Source organism: Anopheles funestus, chromosome 2RL, assembly GCF_943734845.2.
Source record: "Anopheles funestus chromosome 2RL, idAnoFuneDA-416_04, whole genome shotgun sequence".
In the NCBI taxonomy this organism is placed as follows: domain Eukaryota; kingdom Metazoa; phylum Arthropoda; class Insecta; order Diptera; family Culicidae; genus Anopheles; species Anopheles funestus.
This window is the reverse complement of record NC_064598.1, coordinates 24,593,976-24,607,149: the sequence shown is the minus strand read 5'-3', so window position 1 is coordinate 24,607,149 and position 13,174 is coordinate 24,593,976. Positions and strand designations below refer to the sequence as shown.

Below are 13,174 nucleotides of genomic sequence, written 5' to 3'. Positions count from 1 at the left end.
AAACGACGGTACAAATCAATGTGCTGCAAATCGACAGATCATCCTAGGTAGAGCCCTAGGGGTGGTTTTACGTTCACACAAATTCGAATTGAATCCGAGGGAAAAGAAACAGTTTTCCTACCCCAGCATGAATACAGCACGGCACACACACGCACACTCAGTTAAGCAATATTCAGCCCCGAGCAAAGTTGGACACTAAATCCCTACCGTTAAAACCGAATGCGAAAGATCGGCCAAAAACTCGGCAACAATTTCATTCCCCCCCTTTTTGTACGGATCTCGCAACTAGCAACTATTATCCTGATGTTTCGTTACGTTGCAACCATAGTTCCGGGGATTTGACGTACGCCTATAATGTTAGCTTCAGCTTACAAAATAGCCTTCCAAAAACCTTCCACCACACCGAGTTGGTCCAGTTGCACAGCACATCGCCCCACCCATTGCAGTATCAATTGGTTCCATTTTATCGCACCAAAAGACGCGTTCGTTTCGTTCTATCAACACACCGTGCCCTATTTGCTAGCCCAACCGGACTCCTGCTAATGCCTGCCATTATGTACACACCGAACCGACTCAATGGTTCAAGGATCCATTTCCGCCTTACGGATACACCCGTAGAGCTTTACCCAAAAACCTCCGGTGCTGTAAAACCCCCGGCAGCATTGGTGTCACTCTCATTAAAAGCGTATCCCGCGGTGTCCATCAACGGTGAGATGTGCTGCAAATGTAGCATTGATCCAATCAGCTTGCAAAAGCAAACGGATCTAACCACGAACGCCACAGCGAAACGTGTCCACACGTTTATCGACCTATCGCTTAGTGGCTAGAACTCGTGGAGATTATCGTTGCTGTAGGTAGGCTTGAAATGAATTGTATTTTTCAAGATTATTTCTTAGTATTTTTCAAGAAATGCACTCATTACTAACAAGATAAGATTTTCCTCTTTATGTAAATGGAGACGCCCAGTACTTCATGAATTACGGTAACTTTAATACAGCAAATAAACCGAAAGTAAAACAAAAAAAACTAATAGAGAAAGACTACAAAGCTGCTTCTCTATAAGGAACTAATTAGAGAGAAAGACGAAGATTGAAAAGAGTTGATAGAGGATAATGCTGTGTACAGGAATACATCTGAAAAAGATTGCTACAAGCTAATATAGATGATCTATGCATGAAACTTAAGATTAAGTAGTAACAGTAGAGTAGTATACAGTAAGGCGAGAGTAGAACAATGCTCTTGTCATCAGTTTCTTGATTGGAAGCATCGTGTGTATTTGTGTGTAACTAAAAAAAACGATTAAAGGATTGAATAATTCATCCTGTTGGATGCATTTACTGGCTAGCGACGCTATAAATATTTAACACTAACACTTTCGGGAAATTTTGATAAAATTCTTGTGAAATCCTCAAGAAGAATTGGGGATTATTAAATAAATAATTTAAAGATTTTTTTTTTGAATTGCCAGTAAAGTGTCAAAGTTGTTTTCCACCAAAACATAATTGCAATGGGAATTTCCGGACCAGTGCACTGGTCCCATAGTTCTAGTGTTAAATGCTTCAGGTTTATAGACGGAGAAACATGCATGAAGAAAACTATCTAAAGCGCCAAGATTACCAGTGTTGTCGATGAGACCCTCCATCATTCATAAGCTCTTACCTGCAATTAGAAAAAAAGTAAAAAATTGTAAATATTAAACTGATTTAAAGTTAAAAAAAAATTAATAACAGTTATACATATTGTTAATATGGAAAAATTGTTTTTAATGAAAATTTTTACAAGAAACTCAAGAAGAAGTACTCGTTGAGAAGGAAGTTGACTGTCATTTGCAAATAATTAATACACAACTTATTTGTAGCAATATAAAATTAGTCCATAAAATGCACGAGCCCTGGGCAATTTTCCTTCAACGAAAACAAACCTACATATCTCCATTCGCCATCGCTCGGAACATTCGCCAAGCAAAATGTGTATGTCCGACACCCAAAACGTATCACCGCGAGAAGTTTCTCCAGCTGTGCTGATGAGCTCTAAGCACAAAAGCAACAGCAAAAAAATACAACTGCAAAAGTTCTGCCCTTTTCCCAAAGAAGCAGTTACCGCAGATACGCAATTATTATGTTTGATTGACGAAACGCGCTAGAAATTTCGCGAACTGATGTAATATGGATTTCAAGCAAAGCAAAAAAAAGGCCGAACGATTTATTCATTAATTGACCAACCGTACGTAACCGATTATTCGCAAACTACGCTGAAGAACTGTGAACACGTCCAGATGGTCCCACACGGAAGCTCGCATGCTTCATCCAAGACTAGCTCAAAATGCGTAACCTCCACATGATCTTCGGTACAAATCCAACCAAAAATGACCATCGCGACCAAATTTATGCAAAATCTCGATGCGGATTTTTTTTTTGCTGCGACCAACGCTTCTTCTACAACCCTTGTATCCCTGAAGCTTTGCTAGCGAAATATCAATTTGGGGACAGCAAAGCGGACAGATACATACACCGAAACACGCGGGAATTCTCGCGAACATCAAAAACGCCCCTGGATGGATGTGCAGTACTTTGCTCTCGCGTCCCATTCGGTTGGCAAAGCAGCGGGGTTCCTTTCCGGGAGGGTTTGTGTTGCTACTGCCGGTCCGTGTGGTTGTGTGCAAATAGGTATTCGGGTGATGTTTTGTTGCTACCGGTTCACCCTCCTAATGGGAATGAATATTTATCAGAACACTCCACGGGGATCGCCACGAACAACAACTCGATGAATCTAGGAACGCACCTTTCCCCATGATTGGCAGTGACGGAGGGGCGGTTGTTGGGATGCTGTGGTTCGGGTGAGTTGTTGTGTTGCGTTGAATAGTCACAATGCCGTATTTGTGTGGGAATTGCAACATCCGGACACTGGGGTTGCACACAGCATACATTACAAAACACAACCTTTGATTCTCCTCCTCAGTGGCTCGCTTTCTCTCCCATTTGCCCCAATTGGTGCCGGTTTTGATGCAAAATGTTGCAACGCCGTTTCGGTGAAAAACAAATCAGTTTTTCCACGGGTAGTACAACCAAACGGTACGAATTATGGTTTTTGTACGAAGATGTTTTGCATCTTAATTAGTAATGGGTTTAAATTGTAATACGAGCTCAATTCGTAAACCAATATGCTTATAATGAATTGCATTTGTATTGTATGGCAAATTATATCTCTATGCACTTACTATCGTATAGCAAATTGGACTCGCCGGTGGATTTGGGTATGTCATTCGAATGACACCGAACGATCCAGCCAATAAAGTCCTTTTACGCCCTGCACATGAACAGACAGAAGAGAAGACATTCCGAAAAATCCGTGTGTTTCTGTTTTGTTCATAATGTATTCCACATTTAAGCGATTTTTGAAAGAAAATATTTTCAGCACTTGCGTGAAAATTTATTCAATTAATTAGCAGACCAACTCATTTGAAATAATGTTCAGAAGTGGAGTGGTTAAGAAGTGGTTCGTATTTTAATAAAAAAAAAAACAATCTAGTTTAGAATATGATTAATATTTAGGAAAAAAAATCACGTAGTAAAATAATTTACAGAGTATTAAATGTTTTATCAACTGACCTCAATTAAACAGGATTTATAAACAGCAATGACTAATTGACATTAAACAAACAATAAAATCCTAAGAATGTGTCTATTGCCTTAACCTGATCACCTTATTTGCAAAACCAGCGGCGATGTGTCTTTACATTTGCGTTGTAAAATAACCTCCCCCGACGGTAGGATTCCATGAGATTTTGGTCAAAGGACATAAACCCTCGGGTTGATGAAAACTAAAGTACAACAAAGCCGTACAGTAACCGCACACTCCCATTCTGATGACTCGTTAAGGTTTTTAATATTCTTTTCTTGTTTTTTTTTTTTGTTGGTACGAACAGGACCATCATCCTGTTTCGTCATGAGCCGGAGGGGGTGGTTTCGGTCGGTTGACATTCGTGTATATCCCGGAAGGAGTTGTTAGGAGATGCTCCACTCACCACACAAAAACGCTCGAGCCGAGTAACTATTATTTCCGGAGGCAAATATATACACACACACATACACAAGCCGAGAACGAGTTTAGGGCAGACAATCGAAATGGCATATGTGGTGACGTTAATGGCAGAAACACAGTCAGGAAGGGAGACACGGTGGTCAGTGTAGCAAAGCAAGAGTTTGATAAATCCGGATACACGAATGTGCCCGAGAGCGTTAGGAAATATCATGAAAAATTTATAACATATTTAGGTAGTTTTATAGCTCCGTTGTTGCTGAACGCCACCGCATCTTCTTACCCCAAAATGCCGCCAACGTGCCATGGTTCACCGGAAAGGAAACGCTGAAACGGGGAAAACTGCCAGTCCTAGGGTAAAGGCAAAACTACAAGACAAACCCAGCATTTCTTCCATTGCCAAAGGAATGTGATCACGGAAAAGTGGTAAAACCTGAACAATGCTTCTTCCGTGCTGACAACTCCAAACGAGAAATTGGCGTGTGTGTGCCACACATACTTCCTCTTGCTGACCGTCACAGCTAACAGCAACCATTGAAATACAGCATTCGTAGGTACTTTATGTGAGTAAGCAGACAGTGAAAAATAAAGGAAGAGTAAAAGAGAAATCCCCAAGAAAAACAGGCTTACCTGAAGCTTTTATGTCATAAACATTATATTAAGGTGAAAAAATGATACAACACGGAAGAGGTCCGTCTCGGCACACGGTGACATTCAATGTCGCAAGGTTTGAGAGAATCCTTTTCTTCGTTATGATGGTATCTGGACACCTTTGCGATGATAAGAACACACAGAACACAGGTTTGTAGGGAAATATAAAACGCAACAATGGAGGGCATGGGCATCGTTTGGAGGGATGGCACCAGAACACTAAATATGTTATGAAATCTTTCTGTACACATCGTTACGTCTTCGGTGGCTGCCGTTTAGGCGCCAATGCCTTATTGAACACACTGGTGTCGTACAGGGACACACCAAGCACTACTGGAAATGGCATCAAATTTGCATGTACCGGACATGTACGAAGAATTCTGGGTAGTAAAAATGGGTATGAAACATACGCTTCAACATTGGAAATCATTCATGCAGACATGAAAAAATAATTTTCACGACCTTCAAAAAGCTCTTTTTCCGTTTAGAGCTTTGCGTTCATGGACAGTATCAATATTTAAGACAGAAACTGTTATTGGATATACTATATGAAAAGTCTAGTGCAGAAGTAGACACAACGAGTGTTTCCTTTATCGTCACACTTCCTAAGCGTTTGAGTAATATAACAATGGACTTACGAAGAATAAAGAATTAATTCTTTGTTGTGAACATGCGACATTGGAATTCGATCAGTATTTTAGACGTACCAAGTCTGGAAGTTATGTACGAGTGGACCAATATATTTTGAAGAAATAATGAGCCATTTAATGCTCCTGTGGTCAACTATTTCTAGAGGATTTCAATTGTTCCAACAAAAGTGATATTGACCACATTCCAACAAAATGTAAATGCTCCATAAATGTTAAAAGCAGATACTAATATCTACTGACGTCCATATTCTTCTACGTAACTTCGTAACTCATCACGTGGAACTCCCTAGAACCGTACAAAGGACCATTTCTTCAAGCAGGAAACATATCGAACAGGTTCCATCAATCTGACTAGTTCGATTTCATCTTCAAGATCTAGGATTTTTTTGTATTCCATGATTTTACAATGCTTTACAATATTATAAATCACGCTCTATATGTCCTCAACACATATTAGAATAAGAAAAACTCTTTCATTCCTGTCTTCTTATGATCGTAGGAAACGTAACTACCAGAACATTATGAGACTCATAATACCAGAGTTATTAAGAGTTCTCGTAATGTTTCAGAGTCCTTGAACTTGTTAACAAATAAAAGTACATTCTCTCCTTAATTGACCCTTCAGGCTAGCATTTTATTTCATCAATCCAATTAGATCTATTTACATCGTACGAAATCGGACTTATACGGTAAGAACGGGTATCTCGCTACGGGTAATTAAACGCAAAAGAAAGCCAGAAATAGCAGGTGAAGACCTCTCTTAAGGAGTTATCAGTTAGTCCTCTCTACATGAAAGCAGTTAGTTTTCTTCATGCCAATCAATCATTGAGGAACAACCCAGAGTAATAAGACGAACTATTTTAAATTACAAACACCATACGATTCTTGTGTCATTTGTTGTCGCAATCAGAAAGCGAAGATAGGGTGCATCAAACAATTTCAATGTTCGTTTTTTTCTGTCTTCGAAACGGTGTGTTAACTCATTCGATTCTATTGTACGTAGAATCTGCATTTGCTACGCTTGTTTTTACGTACATTCGTTTCGTGTTTCAGTTACACTGGCCGACAGTTCCCAACGTAACGCAAGAGACGGGGCAGCAGCACTAGGCTAGGATCGATTGAGGCATCCATCAGACGTGCGGGTAAACTGATCCACTCGTACGGATGAAAGCATTTTCTTCAAGCTATGTGCCGCTGTACAGGCTCAAACTTCAAACGAGCAATATTGCCCAGAAACTCTTTCCATAGCAATGTGAGAACCGGCCACCGGTTCCGTACGGTTCTATATCCTCCTCGACAGTTTACAAACGCAGCAACCATTTTCCTATACGTAGTTTCGCATGACTCTACGGCAGAACTGTACACGTTAATTACTGCCCGACCGGCAATACCGGTGAAGAAGGATGGGATTTTTCTTTCCTCATCTACTTTTTTCCGCTCTTTTCTCTACTGCAAAAAAGTGAAGGCATGACCGGTGGATAAATGATAACCAACTAACGTTCCGGACATGTGTGCAATCATTCGGCAAAAGGCAAAACGAGCAAAAGCAACAACTGCAAAAATAACTTCAACAACAACAAAAAATACAAACATTTTCACCCATCTGCTATATCTTTACCTTGTGGGCCTCCGCTTTTGCACGGTAATTAGTTTGTAGTTTACGCATGAAAAGATCGAATAAGTCTTTCGCTACCAGGTCGCCATCGCACACGAAAGTCGAACATAAAATAAGCCCAGAAATCAGCCAGTATAACAACACCTTAACGTGGTTACAGGAAATCGGCTAGAGACTAGCCGGTACGTGTGAGGCAAAGATGTGGCACATGTACCATACACCTTGCTGCTTTCAAAGGCTGTTCGCGACCAGCGTCGTACGTATGTGAAGGGTGTGTGTAATGATGAGCTTTACTCGACCTGATTTTTTTTGCTTCTTGCTTTAACTTCACTAGGTTACTGCTGCTAACACACCCGGAGATTTGAAGCGTTTCTGACACGTAAAACCATCTTTTCCAAGGTACGGCTAGTGGTTTACCCTTTTTTTTTTTTTGCTTGCAAGACCTTGCCGCGTTCGTGCAACATGCATAAGCGAACGTGAACTATTTTTTTCCTGCGTTTTACTTCATGCAATTATCTCCCCGTTTGATAACTGGCTCTGGGATGGAGGTTTTGAAAAGTGCAGCTTCGAGTGTAAGGTTCAGTAAAGCTTACTTTTTTTCTTTTATGCAAGCTGCAGATAGCAGATTGCATGTATTCACGGTTGAGTTCTTCCTGCTAGCCACGAACATACAAATGGTTAAATCTTTTGAAGATCAGCATCTGTTGCAGAAATTTGGCAAAAAACGTTACGCCGTTTGTGAGTGTAAATGATGGGTTGTTTGGGGAGAAGAAAAAAACTTAAAATAATAACAACTATGCTTGAGAAAGAACTCTCCGTGGAAAGCTAAAGTAGTATGTTTGAAATTTATCAGTAGTTTAACAGTATTCCATTTTAAATTTCAAAACGTGGAAAGTAATGGGCAAATTTTATATAAATTTAAAGGAACAAATAACCACAAATAAATTTAAAAAGAAACGAATTTTATAAACACTTTAAGCTAAACATTATAATAAATTCAGTTCATCGTTCAGGATTTAAAAAAGAAGAAAAAAAATCATATTTCATATTACATATTTTCGAAAAGCTAACTTTCTCCAAACAAAAATATCTCCTGCAAGCGACGATACTAGCACGTGAATTATTGTTTTACGATTCATAATAAAATCGTCTCCATTTTACGACCCTGGACTGCGGGTCTCCAACAATGTGGATCAATCGAGATCACAACGGACCAAACGTTGCTGAAAAGCCGTTCCAATCCATCTGCCAGCAGCTTTTTCTGTAACATTCGAATTTCGAAAATTACCGTGAAAAACCGTGAAAGCGCATTAAAACACACCCGATCGGTGCATGTTTCAGCAATTGGATTTGCTGCCATGTACGCAAGCCGTAAAAGTGAAACATACAAAATCTTCTCACGATGACTTTCGAGCAACCCACCACCCCACGTGTCTGTATACAGTATCGCCACCCACGCGATAAGGCGCCAACGACAACAAACATCACACGCTAATGCCACAAATGATGGTTTTATTTTATACCTTGGAAAGGATCAATTTCTTTCTCGTTTACACTGCTCCCTTGTGTACTTGTCTGTTTTGTGATGCCTCTTCTTTTTTTTCTCCTCTCTGTGCAGGTTTCATTTGTAGCTTGCTGTCACCTGCAATAATCTGCCAAACGATTGGTTTCGAGCGCAAATGTAGCGCGCAGGGAAACAAATACTGACAAGAAAACATGCTGGGATCAACCCCTCGGCCGCGAACCTTTTGCTCGATTTTCCACTGATTGTAGATATTCACGGATTGAACCATAATCCGACTCCTACATCTGGGCGTTCTTGGCTGCACTCCACAAAAAATAGGGAGATGGAAATCTTCGTACACACCAGAAAGCCTTAGAAGCAGCATGAGAGATGGGTTAGACCTTACCCTCTCAACGGTAGATGGTTCTTCATGGATGATGTGCTTCTGTATTTCTAACGAACCAACGACCAAGTCGGTTGGCTCACGGCTGTGATGTCAATCCAATTCATATTTAATTGATTGGAAGTAATTTCTGATGTATGGATTGATTCGATTAGCTCTGAGCTCTTTACTGTATTTCCCTTCAGGTGTGTAATGTGCTTTTTTTTTCTTTCGTTCAATTCTTGTTGAGTTTGAGTTTGAACGAATGTGCGGCTCGTCCATACTCCCGAGAAATAAAAAAATAGATGTCTTTCGAGTGTTATTTTGTCGGCGAATATCCGAATACCTGTTCTTAGTTAAAATAATAATACAAAAGGATAAACTCACAAATTTAAAATGTTATTTAAAATCGTACATTATTTAAACAAAACTACTGCATTAAATAAAATATGGGCCCTTTATTTATTAACTAAATATTGATACTTATTGATGTTGTTTTTTTTTTAATATTAAATATGTTGATTATTCTTTTGTGAGCTTTATGATCTATTGCTTTGAAACATTAAAATTAACGAACGATTTGAATTCAAGAATACGAAGGAATATTTAGCGAATTATTCTTCTTTAAAAATTCGCATGTCATCAGACTTTCCTGAATCTTTTGCAAATCGTCTTTTGATTCGACTGAATCATATCCCAAGATTGTTATAGTAATATATGTGGTGTTAAACTAATACAATTTAATAATATTAAGTTCAAATTTCAAAAGAACAAATTCTTATCTCAATTATCAACAGAAAAATTCCTTCCTGTGCAAAGAAAAAAAAACTTAATATTTCATATAAAATTTCACGCAACACAAATCACCCTTCAGCGGTTCGGGCCTTTTGACCACATGCACGCAACGTGACAAAAGTGATCTAGTGCTTCTTCGGGTCAAACCCTTATAAAACGTACACTGTTTGAAAATCAATTAAATTTTGCACGCCGACTTGCAGCTAAAGTGCTCTCGGTGAAATGAATCACCGTGTCGCGTACATTGTCACCTGTGATACAGGGATATGGGACAGTCGACCATCATCACAAACTGAGTTGGGTCTGCTGTTTGCACGGTACAACCCTGGCACCCATCATCCGACCATTCCTTATCTTCTACTAAAAATCCCACAAGAGGTACGATTTGGAGCAGAAACTCACCACGCGAGGTCGAAAGGTGTAGAAACGTTCGAGCGTTGATTCAATTTTACGCCATTTTGAACTCATTTTCTTTTGTCACACCGAAAGATGAAAGGAATGTGGCACCAACCGTGTTGATAAGTAAACCCATCGTGTGGATGTTACCTACTCATTCCACCATTCTGTTTTCTGGTGGTGCTTCAGTATGACAGAATTGTGAGACTCACTTTTGATTCGCTCTAACTCGTCGCCGACCTGAACGGACGACCTGGTGAGGACAATAAAGCAACGCACAATTATTTGCTTCCTGCTGCTCTACCTCAACCATGCCTCTCCACAAAAAAAAACGACGTACCAGAAACCATAAAGGCTACCGGTAACGGTGAAAAATCTATCCCTCATACTGCTGCTGCTGCTACTTATCACGCAGTCGTCTCACGTAATCTGACCACGTGTGTGTGCGTGGGCGTCGTCGAGAAGCGTCACAACGTCAGGTCAGAGGACGCATTTGTTGCGCACACTTTCTCTACCGACGTTTTTGATAAAGCGCGTACGGTGGGATTTATATCACCGGCGGAAAAATGTGAACAATGCTCAAAAAAGCACAACAGCATGGATACGCGGGTCCTTACCCACCTGCAGAGGCATCTAAGCTGTCTCAGCCACGCACCAGACTCACTCACGCTCGCTCTCTGAAGTGCCATAACCTTTAACAAATAGATACAAAATGAGTTTCTTCACTTCACTACCCTTCCGTAAAGTTGCGCCCAATTGCTTATAACAGGTAGGATATAACATCCAGTCACGATTCCATCCAATTGCGTCGCTGGTGTCACAGCATTGAGATAAAAAAAAATGCGCCGGAATCTATACGCACAAGAACCACCGACAAAAGACGCACCACCGAAGAGGCTCGAGATCATTCACATAAATATTTCAACAATATAGGGCCCAAATTTATGAACTTTCCTCCGCCGTGCGGCGCGTACCGGTGTTAGCTGCTGCTGGTTCGAAACGTGATAGGCGCACCAGGCATAATTTTCACCGGTTGACTCGCTTCTATTAGAACTTTGAAGATTTGTGGTGCGGCTTAAAATGCGTCTACAGGACAGGAGGCTATTCACGGTATCATGATACGGATGAATGCTAACAGTAAACAACAACAAAAATGCCCCATTAAATCGTAACTCTGCTCGACGAAGCATACGAGCTAGCTGACAAGGTGTTATCGGTGCTTGAACAACTTAAGCAGTAGACATACCCAATTGTTTCTATGGTGTGGAAATTTCTGCTTCACTTCTAATGGTTTTGTCACACGCTCGAAATCGAAATGGAGACGCACGGTTGTTTACTTTCCCACCGCATCAGTACTAAAATCCGTTCCATCAACCATAGTCAATTTTTTGTTTGCTAGTAGCAACGGATTAATTTCATCTGTTTCTTATTTGGTATATTTTGAATCATGAGATTGGGTAGTTTCTAAACTTAAGGAAAAAAATCCACAATACTACGAATAACAATTATTCAATGAGAAAAATGTTTCATTGTTTAACATTAAATCAATGTTTACAATCCATCAATGTTTTTGTTTAAATCAATCAACATTTTATTTTAAAATCTAGAATAAAAACATAACCATGGTTTTCCAAATTCGTTTGGTTGAGAGTTTTCCTTGAATGACAGCATTTTTAACAACATCCATCGCAAAGACGTGAAATCCTTTGATGGGATCTAGGATACCTTTTGTTAGAAAGTTTAATTTTTGTCAAACAATGGAACAAACTCCAGCGATGAATTGATACCAGGTAGTGTTATGCTTAAATAATTGCTCGAAGCTTTTGATCAGCTTTTAAGTAGCCTCCATATTCGAATGGCACTCGAGCAGAAATACTGCATTTTTCGTAACCAATTATCTGTAAAACCATTCATCATTCAGATAAATGCGTAATTCTATTTTCTTTGATTAAACATTATTCCCGTTGCTTAACTGAGCGCACCCAGAATTTCTGGGTTCGGATTTCGTTGAGTTACATATTACTGCAGTGTTCTCCTTTCTTTAAAGAAATTATCATTTATAGCATTATAACATAGCGATAAAAGCTCCTTGAAGGAAAAAAAACACTCAAAACATCCTCATATTTAACATTCAACTTCAGAATAAAGCTCTCCAGAAAACTTATCAAAAAGCAAACTACACTCGGGTCGAAATAGAAATTTAATCTCACCTATATAGGGTCATTCGCCACAACCGATACACTCGCATGTGTGCATTGCCTTTACCAACAAAAAAAATCGATACTATAACCACGATCACCACGATCCTAATCCACCAGGTGGCAGCAAAATCAATCATCCACGATACGATCCACCGTCAGCTAGCAACCAATGGGACAAAGTTCATCGATGGAAGCCCTAGCACAGGAACCATTCATCCCTTTATCGACCACCGGTGGGCGGGGGGGTATGGAATGGAAAAAGTTTAGCGAAAATTGATGCTATCGAACGCAAACGGCAAACTTCGGTCCCATTTTCTCTTCCTCCTACTCCACACACACACCCTCCAAAATGTCTCACCGTATCATCCTACTATGGGCGCGAAATTGTTTACTAAATTGAATATGTAAATCGTTCAATCTCTACAACCGCACCGTGAACCACACACACACACACACACACACACACACACACCTGGGCATGGGTGTAAGTTAGTTTATTTTATTTTTGTTCTGGTTCAATCATTTTCCTGACGCTCGTGTGTTTTTTTTTCCGTTTTTCGTTTGTGTATCGAGCGTCTGCTACTAAAGGCCTTTACCAAAAGGCCGGAATGTGAGTAAAATTGAATTTTTCCAATCCACCCAAAAACCTTTATCGCGAGAAAAAAAAGATAATACTCGTCACATCACGTGAGTGCAATCGAATCAACGCGGCTGTATCTATTTTGCATGGAAATAGATCACTAAAAGAATGCGCCCAACTCAAGCACAATGTAGCGTGTTGTGATAGTAGAAAGTTACCATGCACTGGTAAAGGCATTGATGGGGTATTATGACACCGAACCGTGCATGGTAAAATATCGCTTCTTGCACCGTAATGGAGGATTAATTGGAAGAAAAAATAGTTCCCTAATGTTTTGTGTGGTTTTTGGGCTCCCCCGTAGG

General features: G+C 39.9%; 1 protein-coding gene across 22 annotated transcripts in view; it reads right to left on the bottom strand.

Moving 5' to 3' along the window:
- LOC125775215 (polypyrimidine tract-binding protein 1) overlaps positions 1-13,174 on the bottom strand; it is a 308,123-nt gene that overhangs the window by 145,692 nt on the left and 149,257 nt on the right. The window lies entirely within an intron of this gene.